The sequence below is a fragment of the Nannospalax galili genome, unplaced genomic scaffold, assembly GCF_000622305.1.
Source record: "Nannospalax galili isolate Female #2095 unplaced genomic scaffold, S.galili_v1.0 scaffold2127, whole genome shotgun sequence".
Taxonomy (NCBI): Eukaryota; Metazoa; Chordata; class Mammalia; order Rodentia; family Spalacidae; genus Nannospalax; species Nannospalax galili.
In genome coordinates this window covers 317,899-326,773 of record NW_008356163.1, presented here as the reverse complement: position 1 = coordinate 326,773, position 8,875 = coordinate 317,899, and positions in this window count along the sequence as shown.

Below are 8,875 nucleotides of genomic sequence, written 5' to 3'. Positions count from 1 at the left end.
CAATTAAAAACGACAGGAGAAAGTCTCACCAATAGGATGAATGAAATGGAAAACAGAGTATCAAGACTAGAAGATAAAGTGGACAAACTAGACCACTCAAGCAAAGATTATGAAAAATTTAAGAAATCACAAAATGGAATATGCAGGAATTGTATGACACCATAAAAAAACCAAATTTATGAATCATAGGCATACAGAAAGGAGAAGATTACCAAGATAATGGCATGGACCAGATCATCAACAGAATCATGAAAGAAAATTTTCCAAAATTAAAGAAAGATATGACCATACACATACAAGAAGCATATAGAACACCAAACAGGCAAGACTAGAAAAGAAACTCTCTGCGGAACATCATAGTACAAACACTAAATGTACAAAACAAAGAAACAATAGTGAAAGCTGCAATAGAGAAATAACAAGTCAAACATAAAGGAATACTCATTAGGATTACAGCAGACTTTTCAGTGAAACTTATGAAAGCCAGAGGAGACTGGACCAAAGTATTCACAGTTTTAAATGACCACAGATGCCAACCCAGACTTCTATACCCAGCCAAATTGTCTATTACATTTGAAGGGGAAAGAAAAACCTTCCATGATATAAATAGGCTGAAGGAATTCATGTCCACAAACCAGCACTTCAGAGAGCTCTGTAAGCAATACAAAAGTTGAAGAAAGGAATGACTATACCCAAAGGGTTGCAGAAAGAAATTCAATGAAGGTATAACTGTGGAAAAGTACAGCTATATCAAGAACATAAACAGAAATAAAAATTATAGGATTCAATATACATCTTTCATTAATAACTTTAAATATTAATGGACTGAACTCTCCAGTCAAAAGAGAAAGACTAGATAATTGGGTAAAGAAACAAAACTCATCTTTTTGTTGTCTACAAGAGACCCATCTCACATTCAAGGACAGACACTATCTTAAAGTGAAAGGATGGAAAAAAAATATAGGGCCACTTCATTCTGATCAAAGGAACAATAAATCAAGAAGATATTACAATCATGAACATATATTCACCGAACTCTGGTGCACTAAACTTCATAAAAACAATACTACAAGACTTTAAGACCCAGATTAATCCCAACTCATTAATAGTAGGGGACTTCAATACCCCACTTTCTCCATTAGATAAGTCAACAGGGCAGGGAGTTAACAGAGAGACATCTGAATTAAACAATACCATATATCAAATGGACTTAACAGACATCTACCGAGTATTCCACCCAAGAACCAAAGGACATACTTTCTACTCAGCACACATGGAACCTTCTCCAAAATGGACTATATACTGGGGGACAAAACAAATCTCAACAAATACAAAAAGACTGAAATAATTTCATGGATTCTATCAGACCACAATGCAATAAAGCTCACACTCAACACCGGAAGAAGCCCTAATCAACACATGAACACATGGAGATTAAACAACACACTCCTAAATGATAAATGGGTCAAAAGAGAAGTTAAGAAAGCATTAAAAATATTCCTGGAACTAAAGGAAAAGGACAACACAACACAACAAAACCTCTGGGACACACTGAAAGCAGTCCTTAGAAGGAAGTTTATAGCTCTAAGTGCCTACATCAAAAAATCAGAAAGAACACAAATAAATGACTTAACACTGCAACTCAACACACTTGAAAAGCAACAGCAAACAAAACCCAAACCCAGCAGACATGAAGAAATAACAAAAATCAGGGCAGAAATTAATGAAATTGAAACAAAGAAAACAACACAAAGAATCAACAATTCCAAGAGCTGGTTCTTTGAAAGGATTAGCAAGATTGACAGACCACTAGCCCAGTTAACCAAAAGAAAGAAAAAGCACCCCCAAATCAATAAATCAGAGATGAAAGGGGAAAATCACAACAGAAACCAGAAAGATATAGAACCTTATAAGGGAATACTTTAAAAACTTATATGCTACTAAATTTGAAAACCTAAAAGAAATGGATGGATATGTGAAGGCATGGGAACCACGAAAACTAAACCAAGAAGTGATTAACAGGTTAAACTGGCCCATAACACAAAAAGAAATTGAAACAGTAATACAAAACCTCCTGTGCTGGACAGCTTTAGTGTCAACATGACACACCTGGGTTGAGGGAGCCTCATAGGGTGATTGCCTCTATTGGACCCGCCTGTGGCCATGTCTGAGGGGCATCTTCTTGATGAGTGATGTGGGAGAACCCAGCCCATTGTGGGTGGTGCCACCTATGGGCAGGTGGTCCTGTGTTGCATAAGAAAGCAGGCTGAGCAGGGGCCAGGGGAGCAAGCCAGTAAGTCGCGTTCCTCCATTACCTGTGTTCCAGCTCCTGCCTCCAGATTCCTGCCCTGAGTTCCTACCTTGGGCTCCCTGATGAACTATGACCCAGGAGATGTAAGTTTAATAAATCCTTTCCTCCCCAAGTTTGTAGTAGTCAGAGTGTTTGTCACAGTAAAGAAGAAAAAACTAAGGCACCACCCAACTGAAAGAAGTCCAGGACCAGATGGATTTACAGCTGAATTCTGTCAGACATTTAAAGAAGATATACATCTTCTTTAATTATTGAATAAATTAAATATTACTTAATTTATTAAAAAAAGATTGAAATGGAGGGAGAACTTCCAAATCCCTTCTTTGAAGCCAGCATCACTCTAATACCAAAGGCAGGTAAAGATACGTCCAAAAAAGAAAACCATATACCCATATCCTTAATGAACATAGATGCAAAAATTCTCAACAAGATACTTGCAAACTGCATACAGACACACATCAAAAATATCATCCACCATGATGAAGTCGGCTTTATCCCAGAGATGCAGGGATGTTCATATACATAAGTCAATGAACGTCATAAATTATATAAATGGGCTTAAAGATAAGAACCACATGGTCATCTCAATAGATGTAGAGAAGGCCTTTGACAAAATTCAACATGCATTATAGTCAATTAAGGCAGTCAAGACAATCCCTCATGGTCATACCCCCAGGCCAACCTAGTCTAGGACATCCTTCATTGAACCTTTTCCTGGATGAGTCTATATTGTATCAAGTCGACAATTAAAACCAACCATCACTTTAAGAATCCTCACTGAGACAAGAATTTGAGCACAGGTACCTTATTTGTTCCTTGGAAACAAGAGTATGGGGACAGGAAAGGGAGGCACAGAATGGAAAAGAAGAGATCAAATTATCCCTTTTGCAGATGATATGATATTATATCTAAGACATGCCAAAAATTCCACCAGAAAAATCCTAGAAACTATTAACAAGGTCAGTAAGTGGTAGGTTACAAAATTAACCTACAAAGGTCTGTAGCCTTTCTGTTTACCAATAACCCACAATCAGAGAAAGAGCAAATGGAAACAATCCCCTTCACAATAGCTGCAAAAAAATAAAATATCTCGGAATAAACCTGACCAAATACATTAAAGAGCTCTACAATGAAAATTTTAAATCATTAAACAAAGAGATTGAGGAAGACATCAGGAGATGGAGGACCTCCCATGCTCATGGATTGGAAGAATTAATATTGTGAACATGACCATCATACCAAAAGTCATTTATAAATTCAATGCAATGCCAGTCAAAATCCCCATGACATTTTTCACAGAATTGGAAAAAAACATCCTAAGATTCAAATGGAAGCACAAAAGACCTTGAACAGCCAAAACAACCCTAAGCACTAAGAGTAATGCAGGGGGGAATTGCTATGCCAGATTTTAAGCATTTTACAGTGCTATAGTCATAAAAACAACATGATACTGGCACAAAATTAGACCCATTGATCAATGGAACAAAATTGAAGACCCAAATATGAGTAAATATGATTTCAGCCACCTGATATTTGACAAAGGGGCCAAGAATATTCACTGAAAGAAAGACAGCACGTTCAGCAAATGGTGCTGGCAAAACTGGATCTGCACTTGTAGAAGAATGAAACTAAACACCTATCTTTCACCCTGCACAAAAGTCAATTCCAAACAGATCAAAGACCGCAATGTAAAGCGTGAAACTCTGAAACTGTTAGAAGAAAATATAGGACAAAACCTACAAGATATAGGTCTAGGAAAGGATTTTATAAATGGGACATCAATTGCTCAGGAAACAAGGGCAAGAATTAACAAATGGGACCTCATTTGTACATCAAAGGAGGCAACCAGAGAAGTGATCAGAAAACCCACAGAATGGGAGAAAATCTTTACCAGTAACCCATCCAATAGCGGTTTGATATCCAGAATATATAAAAAATTCAAAAAACAGAAACTTAAGACAAGAAGCAACCCAATTAAAAGATGGGCTAAGGAGTTGAAAAGAGAGTTCTCAAAAGAAGAAGTAAAGATGGCTATGAAACATCTTAAAAAATGTTCAACATCACTAATAATTAGGGAAATGCAAATTATAACCACTTTAATATTTCATCTTACCCCAGTCAGACTAGCTAAGGTCAAGAAAACAAATGATACCAAATGTTGGAGAGGAGGTAGGGAAAGGGGAACATTCATCCACTGATGGTGGGGTTGTGAGCTTGTTCAACTCCTATGGAAAACAGTGTGGAAAACTCTTTAAAAAACCACAAATGAACCTACCATTTGACCCTGTTATACCACTCCTTGGCAAAGAACTCATCCTATTGCAGAGACACTTGTACATCCATGTTTGTTGCTGCTCTTTTCATAAAAGCTAAGAGACGGAAACTACCTAAGTGTTCCTCAGTTGATGAGTGGATAATGAAAATGTTGTTCATTTATACAATGGAGTTTTACTCAGCAATAAAGAAAGATGAAATCATGAAATTTGTAGGTAAATGGATCGAACTAGAAACTGTTATACTAACTAAAGTAACACAGACTCTGAAAAAAATCGACATATGTTTTCCTTCATATGTGGATCCTAGAAACAAACCCTGATAAGTGAGTATGTGTCCAGACATCACTACAGAAACCAGGATAATGGAAAGGAAACAGGGAGGTAAAGGAAAAGAAAGAACCTGAAAGGGAAGAGCAATAGGAAACAGGCCTTAATAAGGGAAATAGAGTCAAAAATTGGGTTAGTTTAAGGGAGGGGGGAGGGAGGGTATACAAGGAACCTGTTGGGGGACCCTGCTGCTAGGGTTGTAGTCCTCCATGTCCTGATATCTCTAAGGGTCTAGGCGCTATACGGAAGGATTCCCTTTCTCAGCGGGGCCTCCTGCTCTCTGCCTGACTTACATGGAAAGTGCCGCCAAGCACAAATGCCTGACCTTATTTGGACCATGACCTTTGGCACAGTTACCTGGAGGAAAAACTACCCTTAGGTTTTTTCTATATGATAGTTAGGCATTGCTTCATAGCCAAATGATAGGATTCCTCTATTACAGGTAAATAAAGCATACTATGAGCACTTATCAGCTGAAGCTTTGGCTGCTGCCTCCACACTATATTTTCCCTAACCCCCATTGAATAAACAGGGCTGTTTCACTGAGTCTGGAGCTGTTTCACTGAGTATGGAGCTGTATCACTGAGTCTGGAGCTGTGTCACTGAATCTGCCTTCCCAGAAGGGCTTTCTTCCATCAGTGCTCACTGGCCATCCTGACCCCATTCCTTGCTTCTGCTCCCTTTGTTCTTGTGACTTGGTGGCCAATGACCCAGGAGGGGAGGGAGAGACCCCAAAGCTGGTGCCCAATGCCTTTTGGAAGTAGTGGTTAATTATTTGGAGAGCCTTTCTGGCATCTGAGTTTAGATACCGTCTGGAGGGAGATCAAAGAGTGGTTGTACTTGACTTGTGGGGATTGGAAGCCAGGGCCTTAGCCAATTAATGTTGCCTAAAAAGTTCTGAAGGGAATTAAGGCTAAGGGGATGTGGGGTATCCAGGATAGGTTTAAGGGGCCTAACAGTAGTGGGTGTTATTTCATTCCCCGGGAAGGTAATGGGGGGAACTGATTGTATCTTTTTTGTGACTATCATAAAACCTCTTGTCTCTAGCATGTTTATCATAGCATCTCTCAGGACATCTAGAGAGGAATCCTCATCTTGCCAGACCAAGAGGTCATCCATGCAATGATAAACATGTAGGCCCTTTTTCAAAAGGGGTGCCGGTGCATTTGCAAGGGCCTCCTGGCAGATTGTAGGGCTATTTGCCATACCCTGTGGAAGAACTCACCATTCATATCAATCAGCTGGCCCAGGATTGTTAATTTTTGGAACTGAGAGGGCAAAATGTTGGCAATCATTATTGTGTAAATGGATGGAGAAGAAGCAGTCTTTTATATCTAGGACTAACAGGGGAGTACTAAAAGGGATTGCAGAGATCATGGGCAGGCCTCTTTGGGGCAATCCCCATATTTTCATTGTTTTGTTTATGGCTCTGAGGTCTTGTAGCAGTTGCCATGCCCCTGTCTTTTTCTTTATTACAAAGACCGGGTGTTCCATGTGCTCTGAGAGGGCTTAATGTGACACAGCTGTAACTGTTCTTTTACAAGTTGTTGTAAAATGAGTAATTTCTCCCTGGGTAATGGCCACTGTTCCAACCAGACTGGTTCTTTGGTGATCCAGTCGAGGCAGGGAGTCTGGATAATCAACAGTGGCCATTAGGATAGGGGGTTCTTTTGTTTTAGGAACCTCATGTGATCACCTATTTGAAGGCATTCTCCTTCAGATCCACCGGCAAGAACTACATTGAGGTCTTCCAGGATATCTCGTCCTATGAGATTTGTGGCTATATCTGCAATCAGGGGTCTTATTGTGCCGAACTCTCCATCAGGATCCTCACATGTAGAAGTTTTTAGTGATGAATGCTTGGGAGGGGCCTCCTACTTCCATCAGTTGAGGTCCTGGTATTAACTCCCAGTGTGGGGGAGATTCAGAGTGCCTTAAGATGGTTTTATCAGCCCAGGTATCAAGGAGGCATTTGAAAGGTTTATTGTCTATTTTTATGGTTAATTTTGGATGGGTATTTTCAGTAATACTGGTTACCCATAATGTTTGTGCTTCCCTATTTTTAGTGGGGCTGAGGGTTGCCCCGGAAAGAGTTTAAAGGTGGCAAAAGTTTGCCATCTCTGTCATATTTAGATTTACAATCTCTTTTCCAGTGAAAGCCCCTTTTACAGCGAGGACAGAGGGTTGTAGGGGGTCGAGTGGCAGCTGAACCATTTTTTGGGCAATTTTCTTTCCAGTGTCTGGTTTCTCCACATTTAAAACATTATGAGTTGAGTTGGGTTGCAACTACAAGGGCTTGGGCAAGGGAGGAGGACAGGTATGAGGCAGTCCCAATGTCATAGGTGGCCACAGGAACCTAGGGGATAAGGGGAAAGAATGATCTCAAGAGAGGTAGGACCATAGGAGAAGGGTATTATTAAGAGAAAAGGGGGGAAATAGGGGCACCTTAAGTGGCAAAACTATGGTGGAGGGGTGAGACAATGCGAGAGATAAATAATGCCTACCAGAGAGAACCATGTTACTCCTACAACCTACTGACAAATTGTACACAGCAGATCAAGAAATATATGTCTAGGTAAGGTTTAAATATATATAGGTAAGGTTTATCTGAGAGCAACTGGTCTTTGCCCAAGATTTATCTACATGGCACACAGTTATTAAAAGTACCAGACTGGTGGAACTAACCTTCTTGGATGTGTAACAGACATACTTTGAGGCCTGTAATAATTTGGTCAGAGGGACATAAAGGACAGTTTTTGCTCCTTGCCCTCCTAGATCAACTAGTTTCAGGGGACTATGAGCACATCTCAAAATGTTCTGTAACTGTGGTGGGTCACCTGTTCTCTTGATCAAGGAGGCCGAGGAGACCCCACCAGATGGACTTGAACCAGTGTTGAGTCTACAAATAGGAGTGTCAACAGAGAGGTATCACATCCTCCATGCTTCCAAGTGAAGCCAACCATGGTCGAGCAGGACCTTTGAGTTATTTTCACATAGGCAGAAGTGGTAAAACAAAGGAGCCAGGGGCTCCTTCTTGTGACCCTTAAGGAACAGGTCCTCAAAGGACCTTAAGAGTAAAAATAAATTGGTTTATCATGGTCAACTGCATGGCCTTAAACATCCAAAAGGAAAGTATAACCAAAGATTAAAGGGGTCAATTTAATTTCTTAAATGTCCATATGCATAGCTAAAGGCTGTATAACAAACAACAATCCCAGATAGGGGATACCTTCTTTTGAGTTGTTGGCCAGGGTAAACAAAGGGACCCCCCAAAGAGTAACCCAGCATAGAACTGGGAAAATGAACAGCAGACCCTTATCTTATCTAAAGGAGTCTTGACAACTGATTGCTGCTAGAAGAGGAACAGCTGACCCTCTTAAAACAAAGACCTCTAGATATGCTGACTAGGTTCACCAGAAAGGGATGTAGTGGGGATTGTCTGGGTGCCAACAACACAGCAGACAGTAGCAGGGATATCAGAATATAAGGGCTCTAGTGGGTGGAGGGAGGCTATGGGAGGGTACCAAATGGGAAGTGGGTGTATAGTCAAGTAAGATGGTTTGGGATGTTCTGTGTGATATACATACACAAAAACAATTCAACAAATTTTTAAAAAATGTATTATATTTGATGAGGAAGCATGGAAATTTACATCATGATAATTAGTAGAGGTGATAAACATTACCATTGAAATCCACCCAATGACTTTATAGACATACACTAGCGCCAAGGGTCCAAGTGCAACCAATTATGACTAGTAATGATCAGATGAATACAGATTAGAGATGTATGTGCCAACATCTCAGTGTTAGTAGCAAAAACAATCAATCTTTTTGCAAGGAACAATATATTCTAAAATGAAATGGAGATCTTTTTAAAGGTTAAAAAACTCATTCAATTTTATGTCTGATATAAAATTGGGCTTATACTGAGTTCAATATTGTATAACTGTATTAACTCA